This window comes from Struthio camelus, chromosome 4 (assembly GCF_040807025.1).
Source record: "Struthio camelus isolate bStrCam1 chromosome 4, bStrCam1.hap1, whole genome shotgun sequence".
NCBI lineage: Eukaryota > Metazoa > Chordata > Aves > Struthioniformes > Struthionidae > Struthio > Struthio camelus.
In genome coordinates, this window is record NC_090945.1 from 73,759,738 (window position 1) to 73,786,504 (window position 26,767).

At 41.1% G+C, this 26,767-nt stretch overlaps 2 protein-coding genes across 2 annotated transcripts in view; one reads left to right on the forward strand and one right to left on the reverse strand.

Annotated features, from left to right (window-relative positions):
• Window positions 1-1,499, reverse strand: part of JAKMIP1 (janus kinase and microtubule interacting protein 1) — a 157,062-nt gene extending 155,563 nt beyond the window's left edge. The window contains exons 1-2 of the mRNA XM_068943406.1: window positions 1,329-1,499; window positions 847-981 (exon numbers count right to left, since the gene is read on the reverse strand). The gene's annotated coding sequence lies outside the window, so the exon portion shown is untranslated. The remainder of the gene's footprint in view (window positions 1-846; window positions 982-1,328) is intronic.
• A 4,056-nt stretch (window positions 1,500-5,555) lies between these two features.
• Window positions 5,556-26,767, forward strand: part of WFS1 (wolframin ER transmembrane glycoprotein) — a 64,869-nt gene continuing 43,657 nt past the window's right edge. Inside the window, exons 1-3 of the mRNA XM_009686233.2 lie at window positions 5,556-5,647; window positions 6,692-6,869; window positions 13,118-13,247. The gene's annotated coding sequence lies outside the window, so the exon portion shown is untranslated. The remainder of the gene's footprint in view (window positions 5,648-6,691; window positions 6,870-13,117; window positions 13,248-26,767) is intronic.

Below are 26,767 nucleotides of genomic sequence, written 5' to 3' on the forward strand. Positions count from 1 at the left end.
CAGCAACCCATCCCCCCTCCCCATGCTACCTAGAAGGAGCCAAAGCCTCGTGCAGAAGCTAATAGGATGATTGTCTTCCAGAGGGATTGTGCTGCACGGAGAGGCTGACGGCTGCCTTTGGGGCAATTCAGTCCATCGTTCTTACTGGGCAAGGGAATTATTTTATGTTACCATTGTGCAATTAGCTTTTCACTCTGATCTTTCTCAAAGTGAGCAAACCTCACAAAATGACAGTAGGGGAAGCTAGGATAGAAAGCACTTACAGATTGCTCTTTCTGTTTAGGAAATAAAGAGATGAGGGCAGGAAAAATGGGTGGATTCTTCTCTAAGAAATAAAGATCTGCTACACTAAATTAACAAGAGTACGCTTATAATAAAGCCTTTACCTAACCAGTTGCATGCTAATGGTAACAAAAGATTAAGACAGGATCTGTTCTAAGGGAAAGGCCAATATATTATTCAAATTGGACCAAAATAATCTGTAAATATTGCAGAAGTCATGTTTTCCACATCTAGAGGGAAAAAATAGGTATATTTTTGGAGTCTCACCATTTCTAAGCAACACGCCATAGCACACTCCCTCCATCCCGATAGGGACTGCAGTGAGTTTACACCCAGACAGGGCAGAAAGGCCAAAATGAAGGAAGTGCTCCAGAATCGTAGCACTCATTGCAGCTCGGAGACTCAAATGGAAAGGGAATCACCACACCCCAGAGTAAAACCTCTGCCCCAGAAACGGGGCCTGATTAGACTCAGTGTACAGGTGTATCGCATTGCCACAAGTACTTATAAAGACAGAGAACAGGCTTGTTCAGAGAATTGGTAGTGGAACAAGAGGGCTTGTACCTTTGCTCAGCAGTTCAAATGCAGCCTCGTGAGAAGAGATGCAAAAAAATTTGTCAACGTTTTCTTAGCATTAACGGAAGCTTTATGTTATAGTAAATAAACAATTATCACATGCTGGGTACTGGTAATAGAAGTCTAGAAAAAAAAAAGAAAAACAAAGTCCTCAGCCTCATGATCACTGACAATTTGGGAAGTCTTATGAAAATAGGTCTAAAAGACAAAGTGTTCTTCATTTTGATCACAAAAGAAAAGAAACAAGGCAACTGTGGAAGAACCCAAAGAAAACTGCACTTAGTAGCCTATTCTTATTCTCACCATACAAATAATAATTATAATCATAACGTAAAAAGTACTTCAGTTTCAACTACACCAACTTGCCCTGGCTCACTTTGTCTTAAAACAAACAGATAACAGAACACTAGGATTAAACTTGAGTACACTATACTCCTGAAAAAGCGGGGGGAAAAAAAGCATCTCCTCACCTGCGAAGTGAAGTCAAAGCAACCAGACAAGCAGACAATGCCCCAAATGAAGGCAAGCACCTGCATTTACTTTAACAAAAGACACACCATTTATTGAGGGTATTCCCAGGAAACCACGCATTTTTTCTGCAGCACATGCTTAACGCAAGCACTAAACCAAAAGTGAAACTGCATACTACAGCAGCGTGACACTCATGACACTTCCGCACTGAATGAAAAGATAACAGATACCATAAGGACAACTGAAAATGTTCAGTACCTAATGTCTTGTCAAAGACAAACGAGATGGAGGACAACCATCATTTATCCAAGACGACTACAGTTAAAGTAAAATGGCACTGAGAAATATGAAAAACCATGTACTTTCTGTAACAGCTCATATTTTCGTTACTTTCAAGGTAGCGAGCAAAGGATAGGCAAAATACTTTTAAGATGGACCAAGAACAATAGAAAAAACAGAGCAGAAGAAGAATAACGTCAAGAGTCATGAGAGATATCTTGACCCTCCTACGGTCATGGCTATGTTCGGGGTGAAGTAGGGAACTAGTAAGCAATGCACGAAGAAATACATGTTGAGCTGATTGTATAGATAGCTCCCACCTTAATTTTGCAGTGATTACAGAGCATCAGCTCATAGAATAAATATATAGGCTTTTTAAAAACATCTTCAAGAAAGAAATCCAATAATATTAACGTGAAAGGCTTTTTTGCCATCATCAAAAATAAAATGAAGATAAGGCATGGTATTCAACCATCTTTCACTAAAAATAAAGTACAACAAACCCTTTTGGACTGTGGTCTTCAAGAAGAATACATAACTGATTATTAATATATAACGTTTCTTCATCATTTCTACAATATCTCATTATTTAAGTGATTTTTGCCCAACTTTCAGACTTCCATCTACAGAAACTGGTTTCAGTTCAACAGGGTATTCACCATGTTACTAGCAGACCATCAGAACATGTGCATGTATATATACACTAGGGGTCCACTCCTAGCCTAATTTAAAACAACAGGTGCCAAGTTTATATGCAGGTGGGAACTTCCCAAATACGTTTGGCTCTTTGTTTACATTTGTGCATGTGTTTGGGGGAAAGGAAAAAAAAAATCAAATTCAAAGAAAGCTGTGGAGAAAAATATCAGATCTATGGGCGTGGTGTGGGGGTGAAGGAAAAAGGGCCAGAAGTCATCTATGGCAGCACATACCATTAGTTTCCCCTTCAGCACATAGCATAAGGTTCTCTTAAACCATCTTTCTTACTAGATGAATGCAGGTAAGGAAGTAATCAACTTAAAACTTTAGAGATCTCAGAGAAAGGCCTGCTAAAGCATTTCGTATGCTACAAGTGTTCTCTAATTCACCGCAATGTACAAAGTGTGCATTATGTACAAGTATCCCCGGAAAGAGCAAGTTAAAAATTAGTTCAAAAACTCTATGTTTCCATTTTGCCACACTGAGAATGAATCCTTCCATTCAATTTTTATTAAACTACTGTAGATATTTTCTATATTACTGAAGTTAACTCTCGATACAGTTTTAAATTTTTTAAAAATCTTGTCAAAAGTTAAAAAGAAATCAATTGTAAAATTTGCATATGGGGAGAAGCCTTCTCAAGGAGGAAAAAACGCTTTTTCTATTAAAAATTCAAATTGTTTCTTCTGTTAAAGTTTAGATCATGAGTTGTCCAAGATGTTTTACTGTAACACATGAATAAACTATGAAACAACGATTGTGAAACTATTTTCCTGAATAACACAGAGCAACATTGAAATAAATAGTATACATCAGCAATTGTTGTAAAATTGGTACTAATTTTTAATGAAAAACAAAAGAGTTGAAATGTACTTGTGCATATCAGTATACTATTTGACAAGCTGCAATTAAGGCTGCATATTGGCCCTTCGAGATGAAGCAGAGTAAAGCAAACGAAATTTCAGAGGAAAAACATAGGAGCATTACAGATGAGAAACACGAGGAAGAACTTAGTAGTTTGTCTCCTTGATGGCAAAGCAACCTGTGTTCAAAGCTAAATAGATACATTAAGACGGATCAGTAGTCACACAGTAATTGATGCGGTATATGTCCATATACCTCTTAGATGGTGGCAACCTCTATTTCTGTGTAACCCAGCCTCACTTTCTTCATTATATTCTATTCCCTGCCATGTATTTATGCCAGCTCCAGTTGTCCTTATGCTGTCCAGAAACATGGCCCAGTTCCATCTATTTCCTCAATATACTTGCAACTCCTATGTCTCCTATTTTCCTACCATATTCTATGTAAAATGTTGAACAGAAAAGAAAGAGACATCTGAAAATAACTATAAACACTTAAATGCTGACAAATGATATTTAAAAGCAGAAACTGATAGGAAAGTGGGGGTAAGCTGTAACAGTGCTAGAGGGAAATCAGAATGCACGTTAGCAGGCAGACAAATATACTATCTATAGGAAGGGGGGGAGGGGCAGTAGGATCAAACAAGGTGGACCTCCGTGAGAAAAGCATGATGAGAAACCTGTGATCCATCACTGTGTACCAAGATTAACATTTTAATAGAGCATATCTCTTCCAACTCAAGCCTCATTTCTGCCTCAGGTTCAACCCATGGCCTCCCAAGGGTATTTCTACTCTTACGTTCCTAAAACAGCAATGTAAGAAACCAAAGAAATACACATTTAACTGGATTGTGGGCATTGATTAGAGCGTTTCTAGGACAAAAGGATTTATCTGCTTGCAAGAAAACCTGAACACATTGGGCAAATCTCTATACCAATGACCTCTTATGAGCCTAGTATCCCAGTACACGGTGGAGCTAAGCACCAGCACCTCAGCAAAGGAGCCCTGGGGGCTGTCCTCTTTCTCAAAGTTGTAGAGCACTTCTCTAAACACCTGGTCTCTCCACCCCTGAGGAGAATCACCTCTTCAAGAAGTAATGGTATGTTCTACACATCCTAAATTCTTGGCCCTTCTGTTTAAAACTCCAATATTTGTATTAACTTCACATTAGCATCCTCAATACCTGCACCCGCCAAAAGAAAAAAAAAATCCCTCACACTATTACCATATTACCTCAGGTGCATGTCAGCAAAATAGCCCAGAAGACTGAGAAATACAAGCAGCTGAGAGCAGGGATCAAAAGCAAATGATCTAAACCCTACGTAGTACCAAAGCTCCTGTATTACAACAGCTAATTTTAGCATTATTAAATAGTAAGGCACGTATATTTTCAATGTAGAACAAAAGCACCATCTCAGAAGATAATTAAGCAGAATTCAAAAGTCTTCATAAAACCTTCCTGCCTAAGTGCACTGTGAATTAGTGTGTCTTACAGTCAGAAAATAAATGTTTTCAGCGGGCTTCACAAGCACAAAGCATATTCACCCCTAGCCATATGGGACTTGAAACAAAAACAGGCATCTTATACACACAAAACACAGCAGACCCTAATAAGCATTACATGACCCCATTCCTGCATAAATACATATGCACATCATGCTTACTGTCAGAGAAACCAATCACGTAAGAAAAGACATTGATGTGTATAAATGATAGGTCCTAAGTACATTGAAGGGATCTCAGGGAGCAAAAGGGATTTTGAAATGAAGTGGGACTCATTTGTTTCCCCATTATGAATCTCACTAGGATTTCCTTCTAACAACGCTATGCTTTCCAAAGTAGTAGTAGTAGTAATAATAATCTAACTTTTTTTAGGATTTTTTTTTTAATTTACAGGCAGTATGGCACACGTAAATCATCGGTCAGGCTAGTAACATTTGACTGGTAATCTATAAATACCTAACAAAAATAGGTCTTGCTTGTTTGTCAAACCTGTGTCTGCTCCATCCTCTTCTTGAGGAGAGCTCCTACAAATCTGCAGTGCTAAACAGGCCTAATGGCTGCTGTAAGGGCTAAGGGAAAGAACTTTTCTCAAAAATCTCAACCAGTTATTAAGACAACCCAGGCTTAATGGGCAACCAATAAACCAAAATTACATGGAAAAACTACATCCAGATATTCCTGTCATCCAAACCCCCGGAGTGATTTGTTCTGTAGTGTTGCCATAGAAAACGCAAAGGAAGCCTCCAATTGGAGGCGAGGTCACTCTTAAGCAGAGATATTATGTAAATAACAGCCAGCGAGCATCCCGCACGGGGGAAAAAAAAAAAAAAGAAAGGCCTCATCCTGCAAACCCTCCTAAGCGCAGGCCGCAGATGTGCTCCTGGGAAACCCACGTCGGCAGGGCTCGGCTGGCGAGAGCAGGTCTAACCCTGCGTCCTCCTCCCCCCACCGACGCCCAGGACTCGCTGAACCCCAGGTAAAACCCAGGGGGAGGAGAAGGGGCGGACGGCGGGCCCGGGGCGCCCCCTCCGCCGCCGCGGCAGCCCCCGCCCCGCCCGCGCTGCGCGGGGGCCGGCGCGGACCCGCGGCGGGCAGGTGCGGCCGGGCGCGGCCCCGCCGCAGCAGCGCGGCCCCCGCAGCCCCCCGGCCGCCGCGGGGCAGGCGGCGCCCAGCCTGGCCGCGCAGCGGCGCGCCCCTCCCGCCGGCGCGGAGCGGGCGAGCGAGCGAAGCCGGGCGCGGCCTCGCCCGACGCCGGGCTGCACTTCTCACCTGCGGCACCCTCGCCCGCGCCGAGTCGCGGAGCGCGGCAGCATCCCTCCCATCGCCCTGCCGCCGCCCCAGCCCCGCTACTCACCCGCGCCGCGCCAGCGCCGGCCACGGCGGCGGGGCCCGCCGGCTGCCCTGGCCGCTGCCGCGCTCGGAGCCGCGACGCACCGCCGGGCGGCTGCACCTCGGAGCCGGCGCCGGCCGCCGCCCGGGCTCCCGCCCCAGCTGTCAGCGGCGGCCCGCCCCCGGCAGCCGCGGCCCCGCGCCGCCCTCGCCCAGTGGTGCCGGCGCCTGCCGCTCCGCTCCGCGCCGCTCGGCTCGGCTCCGCCCCGCGCGGGCGGGCGGCGCCGCCGGGGCTGCGAGGGGCGCGGAGCGGCGCGGCAGGTGCCGGGCCGGCACCTGCGGGGCCGGCGGCGCGGCGCGGCGGCGGAGCGGGAGCCCTGGCCGCGGGGGGCGCGGAGCGGCGACCTTGCCCTGCGCTTTCCTCTCCCCGCAGCGGTTTCCCTCGGCCGCAGGTTTCCCCCGCGGCCTCTCCGCGGCTCCGAGGACCCGCCCGCGGCGCGGGGCTCGGTGGCGTGCGCGCAAGCCGCGCCGCTTCGCTCGTTCAGGCCAGCTCCGGTGGGGGCGTGTAGTCTTCCCTTGGTTTGGCTTAACAGCTTAATAAAGGTGGACCCCTACGCACGCACTGTGAGTGAAGTGCTGAGAAGGTACTTATCTCTTTAATTTTTATGTTCTGCACTATTGTTACATACAGGAATTAGACACAGAGTTGTCAGATTAGCTCAACGACTCGCACTTGCTATCCTTGCCAGACGGCTGTAAATCCTAATACCGTTTAAAACCTCATTATGCTGTTAGAATGGAGCAGAACATCTACTGAGACTGCCAGGCCTGGGCTCTGCTTTGAACCCGTCTGCATCTTCTGTGCTGCGGTATGTTTGCTTGGAGCACACCTTCACTACCACGCAGTTTGCAAGGATGATTTTGTTGATCTGGATGTGATTCTGGCTACTGTGCTTGGCAGAGTGAATGCAGCAGAAATGTATTTCAATTCAGCTAGATGTGGGTAGGGAGTATCCTGATAATTAGCTCAAAGTTATATTGAGAGGGCTAATGCATTATTTGTATAAACAGGCCCGATATCAAGGAGAAAATAAGCTGTATTATCATTGTATTCAGTTTTGACGTTGTTGCTTCTGGAACGCTAGGTCCGTACTTAGTTTCACGAGATGGGATGGATATGGGAAAGTAGCTAGTAGACTTGAAACAAGAGCCACAAACATAATAAGAAACATGCATCAGTCTTCAAACGTTCTCAAGCAGCTTGATTGATACCATTCGTTGGAAGGAGGCTCTGGAGCGACCAGACTGCAACACAGCAGTAGAATTTGATAACTGGAGTCTTCAGTCTAGCAGGCAAAACCATAACAAGAGCTGTTGATGGCAAATTGGGAACGGTCCAAATCCACGTGGAACCTGTTTTTTAACAGTAAAGATAAAAAAACAGTCAGAACCACCTATTAAGACCAGAAGGGAACATCTGTTGCTGAGAAGTATTAAGCCAAGTTTAAACAAATCTCTTTCACCTGTTTCAAAGAGACATATTTCAAACAAGCTAAAGGAATTCTCATATTCCTTGGAAGTAACAAAAGTTTCTCCTCTGTTGCGAAAAGTGATGCTTTTTGATTTTAAAATCAATGAGAATTAAGGTCTCAGCTGGCCTAAATTACTTCATACAGCTTATTGTTCCGTTTTCCAAGACAGTATCAGGTGTCAATATTTGATATTTATGTTCCAGAAGATGTCAACAAATTTATTATTTTTCAAAGTTGGATGAGTGAAACAACAATAAGCAGCGTGTTATGCTTTTGCTACTAACTGTTCTTTATAGGAATTTTGGGCCTTCGCTCTCGCCTTGGTCAGAGAGAGAGGAAATTGGTGTGCCCTGGTAGAGAATTACGTTCTGTGGTGGCACCCGAGTAAATAATATACGCATAGCCTTACGTCTGTGTTGCGTTCTGAGCAAGAGCACGATGTCCTCTACAAGGTTTGCTTATAATGGGCTGATTTCCTAAGGTCATTACTCTAAAATAAGTTGCTTTTTTACTTGTGAAATCTGTTTTGCTGAAAAATACCTGCAAGTAATTAAGGAGGTGAAATTGGTAAGCTAACTAGTGCCTTGTTTCTCAGTATTCTTCCTTAATTGTTTAATTAATGTTAATGTTAATTAATTAAATGTTGAGTGAACTTTTAAAATGTATATAGATGGGCTTCATTTTAAAGTAAAGATATGTCATCACCTCTTGTCTGCACAAATCAAAAAGACTATCTTCCTGTCAGACTTGGATCTATAATCTACTGTTCCTTCCAGCTGCAGAGCAACCTTCACTTTCTGCACTCCAGAGCATTCTCTTACGAGTGCGCGGTTTGGTATATCCACTAATGTCTAGAAATCATTACTGGAGTCATACTGAGGGACCCATTGCACCCCGTGTGCTGCGTCGATGTGCTGTAAAGAAGCCTTTCCGTCCCAGAAAAACTGATGTTAATGGTAGACGTGGAATATCCAACAGACTAGGATATGGAGGAAAGGTAGACACTAAAAATCTGTTGTTGTTGTTGTTGTTTTGGGGTTTTTTTAGTGTTATGTCAGTGAAGCTTTGCTAGCCTCCGCGAGGAGCTTATCTTACTTCAAGAAAACAACTGAGTCCTGCAGGCCTTGCCCAAGGTCATGCAAGGATTCTGTGGGGTAGCCAAAAACTAATCCAGATATAGCCCACATAGGCTGTACGTACATAGTCTACATAGGAAGACAAACACTTGGTCTGGTGAGTGGCTGATACGCTATTACTGTCTGCATGGCTATTGTGCTGCCAGCTTTCTTGGTGGTTAGTAAAGCAGATTGAAATACCAAATACGAAAAATGCCACGCAAGAAAACGTTGGGCTCTGTTCTGAACCTCTCAAAATCAATGCAAGTTCTTCACTTAGTTTAATGGAAATAGAGCTGAGGCTTAAAAGTAACACTTTAAAAATTCATTAAAAACCCTTTTGCTAACTTTACAGCTCTGCAGGTTAGAATAGGAGGCATTTTGACTTTCTTGTATTCATGCTAAGTAACTACATTAATTATAAAAGAAAATAAAATTTCAAGGACAGGCCATAATTGAAAGTTAATCCATTTTTAATATTGATATATTCATCTAAAAGACTTTTAAGCCTGTGGCCTAGCAGAAGCATGTCAGAATCCTAGGTATAAATAAGTCTAGATCTAAATTAGCCCTAATTTCTTAATTATAATAAAAAAAAAAAAAGCAGTGGCCCTCCCACTATGCTATTCAAAGTGAGGGAAGTTTTAAAAAACCCAGCTCTGAATAACTAATGCTTTAAGCTCTTGTATTCTTCTGTGAAAAAAGATCTAGAGAACTCCAAAACTGATTTACATACAAGGAACTAGATTATTTGCTGCTGTAAATTTAAAATGGTTGCATTGATTTATTCTTTTATTGGAAATCAGAATTATATGTCTAGGGACAGAATTTTGTTTTACACAGTGTTTTTTTCCCATTGAAATGCAGCCACCTGCAGGCAACTATTTAATAGTGTGTAACAACACTACAACAATTGTATATAATATATGGCCAAATTTAAAACTCCTTACTGCTTGGCACTGATTATTAATGTTAATACTGTGGAGGACAAGAAAGGAAAAATAAACTGCTCTTAGGGGAATCTTTAAATAGGCAGACTACAATTATCCACTTTAAAGGATTTGTTTGTGAGCTTGCACGGGAATGATTTTTCTAGGAAAGTTGGATTCAAAGCATTCATTTCAAAGAGCCTAAGAGATTCAGAGTAGCTGGAATAGAATAAGGCTCCTTCTTGTAAGTTATTACAGTATTCTGAAACTTTTAGTGTACTTTTATTTAAAGTAATAGCATTTTTCCTAATAATTTAAAATTGAAACAAAAATACTTCTAATTCAGGTTCAAGACAGATCGGAAGAGCTGTGTGGGTTTTGTTGGTGGTGGTTTTTTTTTTTTGTGTGTGGTAGTTAAGATACGTTTTGCTCAGACAGCTGACCAACTGAATGCCTACGTGTCAGATGCCTGAGCTCCCTCTGCACGTTGAGGGTGAGGGCCTCTAAAGGCTCCCTTTGGGTAGGCGCAGAGCAGAGGTGCTGGTTACATGGCCCTAGAGAATTTAGCTTGCTGTGCAGTCATATCCATGTATAAAATGGATAGTAGCATTGACGCTCCTAAATGAAATCACCTACTTTGTTGCTGAATTTCAAGACAAAATTTGTGTGCACTAAGCCAAAGGAGAAGCTAGTGCGGGTGTCTGCAGCTCATGAAGGGGAACTGTGGCTGTGTTGAGAAGCAACACCGTGCAGTTTGGCTATGGGCAATGCTCTGCTTTTGCTGTCCGCACCCTCACGAGGGTGGAACGATTTCCTTCTAGAGTGCATAATTTGTCAGAAACAAATCTTCTCTGGCAAATGGTAAAAAACCTGATGTGGCAAGTTGTCTTATACCTTTCTAGAGATGTTCTTTCCTCTCTCACACCCTGTTGACTCATTCTGTTGTAGGTACCCCGTCAGTGGGTATCCAGAAGATAGCACAGGTTATTGACTATGTGCTTCTGATGAGGAATACTTGCCATGCACGGTTGTCAAGAGCAGCTGAAGGAATGAGACTGCAATTAAGAGCTGAAATGTGTCCCCTTTTCCAAATGCAGTTTTAACTATCACAAGTTAAGTCTCAATATTGCACAGAGCCAGTACAATATTCCTTTCCTTTGTGTGTGGGCATGTGTCTGAGTGGACATATATGCACTTTTGATGTTTTCTGGTACCTACTTTTGAGGAATTGCTTTTTCCTTAAGAGGAAAATAAGAGTCTTCTAGGAATATATTCCTCCAAAATTAGGTTTTATCATAGACATTAGGTAGAGCTAACCTGATTAAAAGATCCCTTGCAGTGCAGTGGCATATCAAGTTGATAATGACGACATATGTAGATAAAGTTAAGGACTGTACTATGGAATATGGGAATATAGCATTTGACACATGCTAAAACTGTTAAGTTTTACATACATTAACATGTGTTTGGTCAGTCGTTCCACTGCAGAAAGAAGTGCTTGAGCTTTGGATGGCAATTGATTTCTAATAGTACCTGCATAGCTCTCTTTAATGCATATGTTAAGATGATTAGCTGTAATAAAGAGACACTAGGGGATTAAAAGGTAAAAATAACAGCCATTATACTTAAGAAGGAATTCTCTGAGGACGTGTGTCTATGGTTCACTCATACTTGCTTTAGTACATAATGCACTGTGAGCTATTCAGAGCTTTGGGAAAAAAGCTGCTAAACGTGGCCATTAAAAACCTGAAATTTTGATCTTTTTTTTTCTCTTCGTGATTCTCTTTGTTATTAAGCATAGGATGTTTAATGGCCAGCTTGACCTTTTAAAGACAAAATTTTTGTGTAATAAAGCGTTGTATATGTTTGATGACTCTGAGTTGTAGTATTCCTCTAATATGAACTTTAGGTGCTAAGGGGAAAAAAAAGAAGAAAATATGCCTTATTAATAAACCACTTAATATCAGAATGTAATCATACTGAAGATCACAGTACTCCTAAAGCAGTTAGAAAGTAATTAAGTGCTTTTCTTGTGTCTGAAGCATTTGCTAAATTTTCATCATGAGTTCCCTGTTTTTCACCACCTGAGTATTAGCTGTCAGTGTTTGCTAAAGGCTCCATTTTTAGAGTGGGTTATTGAAGTCTTGAACTTTGAGATGTTGGATGGAAACTGAATTTATCTAACACCTGACTGAATGGTATTTGAATGCAGCTTGCTGGGTCAGTATCTTCTTTGTTAAAGCAATAAAACTCGACAGAAGGCAATGGGATTTGTCTGGGATTAATGAGGCAAGATTTGGACCTGATGCCCTTGTTGCCCTTTGCCACCTTCCATATGTATTTATGTACCTCATGATCTTACCAAATGTGTAAATTGGAGGTCTGCATGTTGAGAAATGCAGACAGTCAGTATATAATACGAAATGTGCATCACTTCAAAGGATAGCAGCTGGTGGGAAATGTTGATTAAAAAATAGAACAGCCTCTGTTATGCACACTGATGTAAGTCTTCAATCGGTATGCACAACTGAGAAATATTTTTCTGCTGTTTCTTGGATAATTGCAAGGTCTTTGTTTTAGGGAATATTAATGGATTCCCCTGGATGTAAGCTTTCTTATAAAATGGAAAAGGTTTACTGTCAAAAAATCCACGTTTGTGACGAAGAGGAGGGCAATGCGGAGACAAATAGGTAGCCTGGTAAATTCCTTCCCTTCTCCCTCTTAAAAGAGGAGAGAGAATGCAAATGTTTTCTGATCTTTGGAAACGAGATCGGCATAGCAGATCTGCAAGGTCTGCTTTCCCTCGCTGCAGGCAGCTCTCTTTAAAGACAGAGCAGGACTGGGAACTTTGAATGCGGCCTTTCCTTAGAAGCGGAACTTGAATAGGATCGGCTGCCATCCAGGGGAGAAGATGCTGAATCAGAGAGTTACACACTGTGGAGGATGCAATAGGCATTTCATTACTCATCCCAGTGATGCACTAGCACGATATTTATCAGTGAAGATAGGACAATTGCTCCTGTTTCATCATCAATCTTCTTTGAAATACTCAAAGGCAAAATAACTCAAGTATTCCCTAGCTGTCAGTAAATTTCTTGGGGGTATGGAATTTGGATGCTTGTGTACTTAATAAAAGCATATTTAATCTAGGAGTGTCTTGTTAATGTGCAACAGAAGAAAATAAAACACATGTATCGAGTTTAAAAATTGATTGTATCAGTGTCAGATATAATTAATCTTACATTAAGAATAAAACAATTGTTTTTGTGAGTGGCTGCATTGTCTCTATTGTTCTGCCTTCCTTTAACCGCTTGCGGTGCGATTTCACTTACAGTCAATGAAACACAATATATTAAGCAGAAAGATTAGATAGGGTTAACAACATTAGCCCTGTCTTTACTATGTGTGTCTTAGGAAAAGGTACAAAATCAATTAATGTCTTAAAGTACCCTACTGAGAGCTCAGTCGCAGTTTTCAGTGTGTAACATTGCATGAATAGACTTCTGTCCAAATAACAGTCTTTTTTTTCTCTCTTCTTTAGGTAGCAGGAGAAAAATGCCTTCTAGAACTAAAGTATTTTACAGTTATCATAGTAATCTGCTGTCCTGGGTACTTCAGTGTATTGTATTAGCAGCACAGCCAGACATGAGAAAAATAAGACTGAGCAAAAGGTATGTGTTTGATATGACAAAACAGGAAGGGATAGAGTGTGTATAACTGAATAATATCTGCTTGTGTAGATTGTTAGTATCACTTTCAGGTGGAGGGGAAAATCACATTGCAAATAAAGAAGCAATGTGGGTGCATGTCAAACAAACTTTAATTAATTACAGTCCCAGTGAAAATGTGAGGATTCCTGTGAGATGATTCTATATGTGTAACTGTTTGCAAAAGGTCCCGTCAACTGCTGCCCAGCCATGGTAATGGAGCACTGGGGTAAAACACATAGAATATGAAAATGATAATAGAAAGCATGTGCAAATTAGCCTATAAGAAGACACAAAGAACTTGTAATTGAGAAAAGGGTAGTCAGCGATAGTGCTGACTGTTGAGGTCTCCGAGCTATCACTAGTAAGTTCACAGCCTGGTGGGATAGCGCCTGTGCTGCGTCCTGGAAGGCAGCCTGGTTAATCTCCACGCAGGTAACCACGGCCTAGTTCTAGCCATGTCTCTTTGTAACACAGGGTTTTCACCCTGTGACTCTTCCTTTGGTTATGCTTCATGATTTCCTTAAGAAAGAGAGCAGCTGAGATGATAGATTGCTGTTGCAGGCGTTCTATGCAAGTTGATTCACTCCCCGTACAGAGTCTTGCCACATTTCCCAAAGCCCAACTAAATGAAATCTGCAAAAACGCAGGCCAATTAACCACTGTTTCTCAATATCCCAGAGCTCATCGTACAAAATCAGGCTGATCTGGCAAAGCCAGGACATCTGCAAGATGCTCAGAATCTCGCATTATTTTCTCCTTCCTTTTTTCTTTAAGATATCTCTGCAGCTACGTTTGGAACGTAGACTGCCCTGTGCCCCAGAGAACCCCCTCTTGCTCGAGTGGAGTGGATCAAGCACAGCGTATATAAAATGCTTTGAGGTGTCCGACGTGAGGCAGCGTAATGCAAAGTATTTCACAGCTTCAGAAAATGAACAGTAGCTGGTAGAAAAATTGAATTGAAACTTCCAAAGGAATTTTCAGTTCCTCAAGCACCTACCAAAGGGTATGGCAGTGCTGAAGTATTTTGGTAGCTTGCTCTCTCCGGGTGCTCTCCTGTATGAGGCATTTCAAGTGCCTTGCGGCCCTAGCCTTAAGAAATCTTAGCGTATTCTGAAGGCTTTGAGAGTGGCCCAGAGGAAAGATTAGGTGAGTTAAAAATTTATAGCCTAGAAAATTTAGAAATCCTCAAGAGCACATTTTAATGAAATCACTTTATTAGTCTTGACAAGTAGCTTAAAAGAGGAAAAAAAGAAAAAACAAATTCCATGCACCCTTTCCCTGCTCCCGCCAGTCCTCCAAAAAGAAGTTCAAGGCGGGATTGCGACGAGTAAAGGCAGCCTGCACTAAGTTGGTCCTTTGATCCTGTGCCCCTCGAGTGTTTTGAAGATTTGTGTCATTTTCCCCACTCTGCTATAAGACATTTTAGCTTAAAACACAATATGTTGCTCTGAACACGTGTAAACAGCAAATCTCTTACTTCATGAAGGTTAATTAATGCAATGATTCATGTATGTATGTCCATAAAGGTACAATAAATAAAAGACAAATGTATTACTGGCTTTTAAATTGTTAATTGTGCATATGTTGTCAACTGTTGTATTAACTATGTAATATTTTGAGTGAGCATTGCATTACGATTATCAGACATCCAGATTTGGCTTTCACTAAAATAAGCAAGATGCTGGCTCATCAGTAGTCTCAGCCGTGTTGAGTACAAATAAAAAAAAAGGCACACCTTTTTAGTGCAGCTTCATGGGATTAACAGAGGCAGCAAACAAAAAGGGAGTGTTCTAAGTGTCATAATTTTTTTTTAAGTGATATATTGTAGAAGGCAAATAGAATTGAACACGTATTACAATTCTGAAGCTTGTCGCGCCCTCTTTAAAGAAGAGCAGTTTACAGAACTTCGGTAAGCTGAGAAACAATTTGCATTTGAAGAATAAAAGAATGTTCTTGAAAATCAGAAGTGGATGAAATGTTGCTAGTTTAATTTTGCTGTCTGAAGCATCTTGTTCTCCAAGGCATTCTCCCTCATACCTAGGTATGCTGGCTTCCTTTCAGATGCTTGTATCACTGCCTCTTTTTTTTAAAAAAAAAAAAAAAAAAAAAGGTTTTACAGGTGATCCGTTTCAGTATTCTTATTGTAAAGTTTTAACTCATGTCTTATCTAAATCTCCTTTGCTGCAATTTAATTTATACTTTCACTCTCCACTGCGGACAGTAAAAGCATTCTCTTTGCAGAAGATTTTACATATTTTGAAATATCTTCTTTGATGCAGCCCATGGATTAGGTTTTCAGTCTTTTTTCCTAAGTTCTAAGTTTTTTGATCACTCTCTGTTCTTCTCTAGACTTTGTCCACATGATTCACATCTTTCTGAAAGTATAGACCTGGCTTTTGAAGCGTGACAGCTGTGGCCTTGCAGCCTTGAGCACTGGAAGGATTACCTCCTGTGCGCTTTACGGTCCAAGATGGTGCTTGCCTTTATCTGAAATAGAATGGCATTCTCGGTTTATCAGTTTGTAATCTAATGTAATCCCTAATGCACTGCTACCTAGCCAGTTATTCTTCTTATGTTGGCTTTTTGATCTATCCTATCCTAGATCATACGCTAGCTATGTAAAAAAAAAAATGCAGTATCCTGTGTTTGCTCCAATTAAATTTCATTCTGTTCTTTTTTTGCAGTCTATTCAAGTCATTTTAATGGTAAGATGAGTGAAGAACTGTAGCAGATTGTCTTTGCAAGTGAAGAGTCATTTTGTTAAATCTTTCCTGGATGAATTCCAACAGAGAAATGGATCATGCGTTAGGATAGGGAGAGAAGAAGCAGAGGATTGTTTCTGAATCGCTTCCAGGCCTGTGTTTTCTGTAATCATATAATGTTGTTGTTTTGTTTTTTTTTATCATTTCCTTTGCAGTTAACAAAGCAAGCAGGAGAGTGACTGAGGACAATTCCTCAGTAGGGGGCTGTGCGAGCTGTTGCATTTTGTTTGTTTTAAGCCATGTGGATAAACTCTCATTCCATTGAGGGAAACGGGTAGTTTTCCTCTATGAAAAGTACATCTGAATTTTGGAAGGCAGAATAACATGATTTGTTTCTTCATCAGGAGCAGTATTTTTAGGAAGTGTAGCTCAGAATGAAGCATTTACTGTATCTGTAACTCATGCAAGTGTATTAAAATTGCATTTTAGTAGTGGACAGGAATAGATAACACACACAAAAAGCCGGCTTTGATAGTTTCTTGTCAACGTTTGCTTAAATATACCCAGACCTATACTAAAGGATATTAAAACCACAAAGGCAAGTGGTCCAGAGTTAGGAGAGACCACACTTATACCTGACGTTGCAGCTTACTTCTGTCTCTTAGGTAGAAGCAGACGTATTGGTGGTGGGGGGGGGGTTGCCTTTATTTACAACCTAATGTCTTTTGTCTTTGGGGCTTTTATCTTATTCTGCTGTTAGTGAAAGAATCAGCCTGGCTCTTGGGGTGGGGAGAGAGGTAGAAAAAAAAATGTTACCGATACAGCATTTAATGTTGTTTTCTGTATTCTTAGTATGGGGAATTTAAAGGGTGCCAAATTTAAGTACCAGTAATGTTTAATGAAAACTGATAGGTTGAATTTCAAATGGGCTTTTGTTTGTCTTGAAATTCTCACAAACGTTGTAATGTTTCAGTAATACCTGGAGCGCTTGTGCGTCCACAAGCTCGGATGGCCTCTTCTCCAACTGTATCACTTTGCCTGATAAAAGCTACTACCTCTCTCCAACACTTTGCCATACTTGATGATTCACAGGGTACTTCAGAAACATAGCTAAGTAGCTCTTACAGATAGAGAAGTGGAGCTATAGAAAATGGTAAATGTGAGTGATACCTGAGGCAAGGCAACGAGCGAGGGGCAGAGCTAGGGGCAGAGCCCGCCCGTCCCCGCTCCTACTGCCAGTGACTGCTCGTGGGTGGCATCCAGTTAACACACCTCACTGAGCTTATTGCTCCGTTGCCGATAAGGGGAATATGAATTTCCTGGCCGCTGTTCTTTATTGCGGTAGCTTAATTTTTGGCTTGTACTCTTCTCTGTTTATATGTCTCAGGCGTAGTTTGCATCATACGTGCACGTAAGTGTTGGGGGGGAGGGAGGGGTTGTCCCTAAGGAAGCATTTTGCACGTGAATTACGTGTCTTCTGGTGACTCACGGCCTGCTCTTCGCCAGTTCTCCCCCTAGTGAAAGTATGTTTGTTTTCAGTTTAGCGGTGTTTTACACAACTCTTGACAGGTAGGACAACCTTTGTGTTTCTCATTAGGAAGCAAGTGACATTATTGCAGAATAAAGCTTCTCAGGCTGAAATTCTCTTCTTAGATCAACTCCCTTAAACACTGACGTGAGGAACGCCCCCGAGGAAAAGGGGGGAGGCAACGGTACATGTCTGGAAACAGCGCTGCTTTATAACAGAGCTGTGAGGGCTGGAAGTTAAACACCAAAGCGGATGCTACAGTCCTCTTTCATCCTCTGAGGGTGCTTGAAGCTGCAAAGTGAGAGTACAGAGGAAGTCTGCGAGCGCGTGTCCATGAGATGTATTTGCAATAGCGGTGGGAGTTCCTGGGGCCACGCACCGGTACTGAACGCGCCTGCAGAGTCCCACCACGTACGCAGTCCCTCTCGTCCGTGCAATCAGGGTTTGCCCAAAAGTGTTAAAAGCGTTGCCTGCCTAGTTTGTTCTGTTTAACGTGGTCTCTCTGTAACCCTCTGCGGCAATTTTCTCCTTTCAGCAAATAATGCCTCAATTACTTGTTACTTAATATACACTAGCTGACACTTTTGGTCTTCACCCTTCTGGATTTTGTTGTTGTTTATTTTAGCTAAACAGGAGGATGAAACGGTGACCACGTATGAACACAGGGTAACTGACGGCTTCAGCTGTTACAGTGGAAAAGGCATGTCCTGAAAAGGCCCTTTTGTTTGGCTGCTTTGGCACTGTTGCGCTGAAGTCACTGATTTTAGTGATTCCACGGAGGAAGCTCCTTAAAGCATACGCAGAGATGCCTGAAACTAGCACGATGTTTTTAGGATGGCTGTCTGATTCAGCACTGAAATTTGGAAGCCCAATCTCTTTTTTTTTTTTCTTTCCCTGGTATTTAACAAAATGTAAATTACAGGGTATATTTGATTTCAGAATCTGTAGAGAAAGCCACATTTTCAAGTCTGTATTTTAGTGTTTGGTTTTTTTTCATGCAGTTGCATTTTTTTATGTTTACTCTGAAATCATCAGTAGAAGGGGGCGCAATGTATCACTAATGAAACATTTCTGATGACCACAGCTGTCATTTTGTGATGCTGATTTTTTTTTTTGCTCTGCTTGTAGATAGTATTTCATATCTAACATGGGAACTCATGCTGTCCAACTATTTTAAATAAAATTATTCATTTTTACAGCAAACATTATGGCAACTTAAAATTTTATTCTGTATAAAATCCATGACAGCATTCAAACAAATTCATGTGTCTTGATGCATCAACTTTTTCTAGGAAGACCTTTTTTTTTTTTTAAATAAAGAGGTAGTTTTGAGTGTTGCTGGGGTCTTTTTACTGATTTTGTTTTGGAAGGTTTGAGGAAGAAATGCCCAAGTTCCTCAAACATCAGAGATTACTTTAGCAGGAAGAACTAGAAGAATAGTTGGAAAACAATGAACGCCACAGACTGGCATCAATTTGAGATTCTGTCCTCCTAAGAGAATTTTGCTTTGTGCAGGAGTTTATCTTCAGATTCATAAATACTAGTATGCCATGTAAAACAACAATACTGACTTTCTTCTGCCCTTGTTTTCTATATGCTGTTCGTATTGTACATTTAACAACATTCAGTTTAAAATATTTAATGCTTAAAATATTTGGGTGTTGGGGGCACTCATTGTGCATAACTTTCTACTTCTGCCAAAATCACTGACTCATTGCAGAACTCTAAATTATATGAGGATTACCGTTTCAGAAAGTTCTTGACAGCTTGAAAACTAAGTGTTCCCTGGGGTATCCTGACAAAGCTGCATACTGGTATACCTACTTACAAATTTATGTTTTGTCCCTGCTAGATGGAATGTTTATTTTGCATTGTTTATTTGTGCTAAACATCTATTTGTTAAACAATAACCATACTGCACCACAGACGTGACTGTATCTTAATGGTACATGAAATAATTCCTTACTAATGCTAATGTTTCTTGGAAAGATTAAGATCAACAAAGATGACAAAGCCTGGACATTGGAATAATTTCAACTCAGCCTATTTAATGTATATTTCTTGTTGAACACTTCATGTAGGTTGAAGATATTTGTGTCTGCACATGACTGGTAGTATAATTAGAAAGGAAATGAATTTTAACAGATTTTTTTTAAATTGAAGCAGGGTCGGGAAATACAACCCTCTCATTTTCAAAACCTCAGCCAAGCAGCCAGTCCTCTCTTTTGCAATGCTTGAGTTGATAAGCTTTGTTCAACGTTACCATTTTTTTAAATGCTGGGGTTTTTTATGTCTATGTCTAGGTAAACTGACATGATTCATTTGAAACATATGACTTTATTTCTGTATAGGGTTAAAAGAGCCTACTGTATTACAATGCTGATTCTTCTCCATCACTGCGGGATGTATAAAAAATCTTAGTGTTGGTCTTCTCTCTTCAACTCCTGAAAATCGTAACCTTATAAGGCAGAAATGTAACAATGAAATGATTAAAGCAAGGATTTAAAAAAAAAACGAACAACAACAGCATGATTAAAGAGAACGAAAGCACCAATGGATGCCTCTTCCAGATTCCAGGCTTCCTAAGTGTTCATGCAAGAGTGTGTTTTCAGGTACTTTTTTTACAACTTTGGAGTGTGGACTATCAGAGCTGTCGTGTAACTTCCTATTCTGATGCTGAATCTGTCTGGGAACGGGATGACTAGAAGCATAGGCAACAGCTTTCTGTGCATCTTCACTGGCAATTTGAAGCCTTTAAATTCTGTGCCAGAAGAGGAACACTCGTACAAGGATCTATGGCCTGGAGAACTTAAAAACACAAACAACTTATTTTCATGTTTCTCCTTTAAGGAAGTTATTTAAAAGAGCTTTGAGGATTGAAGGAGACATTCAGGAAAATACTGTTCAGAGGAACACATTTTTCAAGAAGAACTAAACACGTTAATTTGTCAGGATTTAGGGTGAAATACTTCCTCTGTCCTATGGGAGCAGATTTAAAGAATACCCTGTGGCAGCAGAATTATTCTGCTGATGCTCTGTTTCACATGGAAATGCAGGGAATATTTCTTCCCTAGTCCTCATAGAAAACTGCCATGCAAAACTGAGCTGTAACCGTGCTGATGTCTATTTTATTGATAACTACCCAGTATACCATGGTTGTGCAGTCCCCTTTTCATTGCATGTTGTATAACTCCACTCCATCCTCCACTTCTGTCAACCTCAGGTCTGGTATAGGTAGTCATAGCTAAATCTAATAACATGTTTTGGTTCTCATGCCAGTATGGTTTTCTTTCAGACATATGAAGGAAAACTGTGAAATATACTTTCAGTTTAGTTTTTAACAGGTAAGGTGTTTGAACTCTGTGAATTAAAAAGAAGTTGGGAAAAGGCATATGAAGGGTAAGAAAGTTAATTTAAAAAAAAGCAACTGGATAATTTAAAGGCTAGCAATTTGATAATTATATAGTATATACCCCATGGTTTTATTCCTTTATAAAATGCAAGTATGAAGAATAAGAGGATTTTTCCTTTTTTACAAAAAGTTATAGAAGTAGTATCTGGATAAATGGACAAGGATAGCTTACATAATCTTGAATAAAAGTTCTTGGGTAATAGCCATCACTTTGTATTTCTCTATAGCTCATCTTGTGTAGTAGCTATTGAAGACAATATGTGTTTCTTCCTTTGCCTCTCTGCCTTTCATAACTTGTGTTTTCCCTGCTGCATGCTTAGTTTGCATTTCAGTTTTATTGGGGGATTTTTTTTTTTTTGGAGCCTAGTAACAGTAAATGATTGCACTGCTTTTCATCACTCTTTATGCAATTTCACAGGTCTTTCCTCCAGATTTTTTTTTCCCAAAAAAAGGAAAGGAAAGAAATAAGGTATCTTGTGCCAAATCCTCAGCTTAGAGTAAATCAGTGCAGCATTTGAAGTTAATTATGGTGCTTTATTTTATTAGTGAAGGATGTCCCTTGCTTCCTTATCACTTTTGTCACTCAGCTGTACATTCTCTGCTGTTTGTAGAGTCTAAAACTTAAAAGACAGTTTTGAAAGCAGTTGAATTGCGAGTTTGTTGTTCTTCCTGACCTTGCGTGCCATGAACCTGACTCTGCAACAAGGTTTTACAGTCTTGGGCCAAGTACAACAATTGCTTCATTGTGATGAGCATTAGATTTTAAAACTGACTTATTCCAATCCAGTTGATGTGATCAGATTAACCACTAAAACAACAATAGTTGCTCATTTGCAATAGGTCTCTCTTTCTGTCCTTTCATCTCCCATCTGTTTTGATGCTACGAGTCTGGTTCCACCCCTGCAGAGGAAGAGGATGATTGTGGTGGCCTAGGACCTCCAAGCAGGAACTATAAACTTTCAGGTTTATAGAGTAGATTTCAGAAGCCTTTGGGAATCGAAGGAAACATGTTCCCATTTTCCTGGCCTGATTCTCTCAAGAGTAGGGTTGTAGAGCTGCTGAGCTACAAAGAGCTACCGCCTTTGATTCTGGTGGCAGCCCACGCTTCGTCGAGTTCCAGCACTCCACAACAGGGCTGTAAACAACAATGTGGCTCCTGTGCTTCAGTCTACAGCAAAAGCAGGACTGTGATAATTTCTTTAAATCTCCGGTCAGTCTTTGTTATTCTTGACCTTATTTTTTTGATATTGCCAGTCTTACTGCCTCTGTTTTCATGTTGATGATTCAATGCTTATACAGTTCAGCCATTTCAAAAGCTGAAAATTTAAAGTCCCTTTTCCTCTATTTTCTGCTAGCATTATCCAGAAGTCAGTTAATCTGAGAAAGTTACCAGTTACCAGCATAGCACTTTCTTTTAAAAGAAACAAAAAAATTTTTTTGCATTTACTGGACTGTTGGTTTTCCTTTTTTGAACTACTGTGAGAAAAAGAATGAAATTAGGAGTCAACACTGAAAGTATTATTAATTTTCTTGTACTGTTAAATGTCATCTGTCTTCTCAAACTGAGTACCTTTTATGCAGCTTTTAGAACCAAAACTTTTGAGTTGGAAAGAGATTTTGTGGTTCTGAAGGCATATGGAAATATTTCTTAAAAGTCTGAAAATCTAAACATGATTCCAGTGCTGTTCCAGTTTCATCTGCAAATACTGAATGAAGCTAAGTCAATTTTTCTGAAAATTTATTTTTACTTATTAATCAAACTATAGTTACAAATCATATTTAGGATTATAAAAGCTTTTGAGACCTTTTAAGCCCCCTGAGAGCCTTTCTGTGAATTAATGCTAGGCTATTTAGTGCAGGTAGAAAAACTGAACCTGCAGGAAGCTGAAGTTTGTTAAAGGTATCAGACATTTTATTCTCTCAGTCTAATTGTTTTTTCCAAGTGTCATTGTATAGGACTGTGATCTCAAATAGTCAGATGTCTGTCTGCCAAGGTGGAATCAAGGGATTTCTTTTCCCTGCTCCTGTAATTGGACCCAAGATGCAGTCTACTGTGTGCAGTCTACTGTGTGCAGTCAGCAGTGATTTACCTCACCAGGTCTACAATTTTCTTTCCTCTGAGGCAGCTAAATTGGCAAGAAGTGATCAAATATTCTCCTTACAATTGTTGATTAGAATTAAAAAATGTTAAGAAGCTGTTCTCTGAAATAATAAAGCGCAAGTATCTCTCTTGTCCATCTTCCATTCTATACAGACAGAGTCTACTTAGCCTCCTGCAAATTCCTCCGGAAAGCTTCTCTTTGATTTCTTTGCCCACCAGATATTGCTTGACCCATAGGAACTTATTTGGATTAAGAAGTATCATTTCTGAAGAAATCAAGTCAAACTTTGAAAATATCCGCTGCCCTTTTCAGTTGCATCAGGGTATTGCTACTGGTATTAGAGCTGGCCCCGATTCGAAAGAAACTTACTCTGTCTTTGCTCAGTATGGAGCTTTGACTAACAAACACACTAAAACTGAGAACGTTTACTGTGCTCCTGTTTCGATCCAGCTAGAGTGACCTGCTCTCAAACGCTGACATACATGGTTGCAGCATTGCTTTAGGAGATGCTGGTACTCTGCTGCGATTTGGTTGTTAGAGCTTTCACTTACTGGGAGCTTTTGGGGCCGAGCTATATTCAATTTTTTACAGCAAAAAGATTTAAAAGCAAAAATAGTTAATAGCAGAAATTGTACGTGCATATATGTTACTTTTTCATATCTCTAGGCTTTACAGCCTTTTGTCCTGACTTTTTATAGCATGAAAAAGGCACTTAGGCTTATGTGAATGGAAGTCTGTGTCCCCATACTTCTCCAGCTCCAGGTCAGAGTGACCTTGACCTGCTCTCTGTTCCCATCTAACCTATTGTCAGGGCCCTGGGGCACTAATGGGCCTTAATGGCCCTGACAAGCCTCACCTAGGCAGAGGATGTGGGTGGAGGGCCCATGGGCTCCATTTGAGCTCAGTGCTGGGCCTGCAGTCCCTGCCTGAGCTGTGTTGTAGGTGTGTCTCTCTACAGCTGTGCCTGGCTGAGGACCTTGCTGGTCCAGACCCTTACCTGCGGGCTGACTTGACCTCATCACAGCCAACCTGCCCAGCAATCACTGTGTTGTGTCTAATGCTGGGTACCGTCACTGGACTGACCCTGACCTGCGGACTGACTCCCCAGCTTGATGTGGGATGTGCCCTGTCACCTTGCCTGGTGTTGGGGACAGCGGGACAGGCCCGGGACAGCAAGGCCCCTGCCCTGCCAGCTGTGTTGTCATGCTTAAGTCCTGATTCCCCATCCCTGAGGGAGCATCTAGCTATGCTGTGCCCTGACACTCGTAAATGTGATGCTTGCTCTCTATTTCTGGATTCATGAATTTCTTCATTTCAGGAAAACATAACTGAAGCCAGAATATTCAGCACAAGCTGACGAGTGCTGCGGTGCCTTTGGCCCTTGCAAGTGACTGAGGTCAAATCCATCCTGCTGAACAAGAACAGTAGCAGTGAAGTTTTCTTCTCACTATGTTAGTGCTGCTGAGGCTACTAATGAGCTCTAAAGAGTGTCAAATCCAGAATCGAAATTAGATAACTATTGTGAAACTAGTTTTGAGGTACCATAACTGTTAAGTATCTTAGTTTTCCTGAGATATGCCCTTTTTCCTTCCCGGAAACTTTCCTAAGAGAAATCTGAAGGTTTTTCTCATTGGTTGAGGATCTTTGCATGCTGTCAGACCAGTAGCTCCAACTGGGTTGCAATACATCTGGGAACCCTGAACGTGTGAAATGTGTACTACTGGTCTAAGCAGGTGCACAGGGCTGCAAGTGAAGTATGTTTGTGACGTGCCGTACAAAAACTGCTGACCGTGTGCAGAACTTGGGAAAAGTGAGTGTGCAGCAAGTCCAGCACTTCTGGGAAATGCAAGTCTTACAGGGCATGCGTATATGTATTTCTCCTCCAGAAATATAGGATAGGAATATGACAGTTGTGCAGCACTTGCAGAGAAAAAAAAAGAGCATTTAATTTGTAGCTGATGATGTGGAGTTGATCAGTCTAAATTTCGGCTAAAATTGTGAGACCCGCGTGTAGTTTAAACTCCCATTAGAAAATTAGCATTTCACACTGTCTCCTCTGTGTAGTTTCATCAAAAGGCAAACTTAATCTCAATTTCACAGGAACTAAGTGGAACGTATTGCTTGTATTTATACTGAAATAGCTTCTAAGACCCTAATACTGGATATTGCCCAGTACTTTGCACCCTGTTCCCACTTTTCGTAAGTGCTTGTGAGTTCAGGAAAATCACATTTTCTATCATTTTCATTTTAATATGTCACTTTATTTCCTCTAATTAGTACACAATATATATTTTTACTATCTAAAAGGCAGCAAATGCTTTAAAGAATGAAGAGTGTTATTGCCACCTGGTGGGAGCCTGGTGTGTATCAACTTAATAATTACCACCAGGATTGTAAACATGTTGAAACAGCTCAAACTGACCAGCACTGTCCCGAGGGAATACAGACTGCAATTGGCACCGTAAGAGTTACCAGATAATTGCATCTGCAATGACAAAATAGCATTACTGAAGAGCTGAATCCTGCCCCTACACTTCTCTTAAAGTCCGGTAAAGTCACTGTTAAGGTTAGTAAACTTCACTGCTTTTCAAGTTGGTTAACAGGGTTGGAGTACTGAAATGGGTAACTAAAATCTGAAGAGGCATAGCGAAAAAAATATAGTAAAGAAGCTGTTTCAGAAAGGTTTTGTGGAGACAAGAGCTGAATGGACAAAAAACAGACCTTTAAATCTTTGTATTTCAAATTAACTGATGCCTTTGTCATAGTTATTTTATGTAACTGACAATGAATAATGTGAACTTTTGCAGATATTGACAGTTTGGAAATTCTCTAATAATTCATTAATACTTCACTTTCCTTTCACACGTATGTAAATGTATTTGTATTCTAAGCATTCAAATGAATCACCAACTTCTTAGGCAGGAAGCAGTAGGATCTGGAGACATTGGTATTGACATAATTATGATTTGAAAGTAAAATGACTAATATAACACTAAGAAGGTTTCCTGACTAAAACACTGAAAGCCACAATGTGACAAATTTGATCTAACATATATATGACTAAGAGCATGTATTCCTTTCAGAAATTTGCTTTGCACTTTTAAAAACAAATTAGTTAAATTCTACAAAATCTCTACTTTGGAGGCCTGTAGCTAGCGGTGTCCCCCAGGGGTCAGTACAGGGCCCAGTCTTGTTCAATGTATTCATCGATGACCTGGAGGAAGGGACAGAGTGCACCCTCAGCAAGTTTGCTGATGATAGTAAACTGGGGGGAGTGGCTGGCACACCAGAAGACTGTGCTGCCGTTCAGAGGGACCTCGACAGGCTGGAGAGATTTGCAGAGAGGAACCTCATGAAGTTCCACAAAGGCAAGGGCAAGGTCCTGCCCCTGGGGAGGAATAACCCCCATGCAGCAGTACAGGCTGGGGGCTGACCTGCTGGAAAGCAGCTCTGCCGAGAAGGACCTGGGAGTGCTGGTGGACAGCAAGTTAAGCATGAGCCAGCAGTGTGTCCTTGTAGCCAGAAGGGCCAATGGGATCCTGGGGTGCATTAGGCAGAGTGTTGCCAGCAGGTGGAGGGAGGTGATCCTGCCCCTCTACTCCGCCCTGGGGAGGCCTCACCTGGAGTACTGTGTCCAGTGCTGGGCTCCCCAGTACGAGAGAGACATGGTGCTACTGGAGAGAGTCCAGCGGAGGGCTACCAAGATGATGAGGGGACTGGAGCATCTCTCCTGTGAA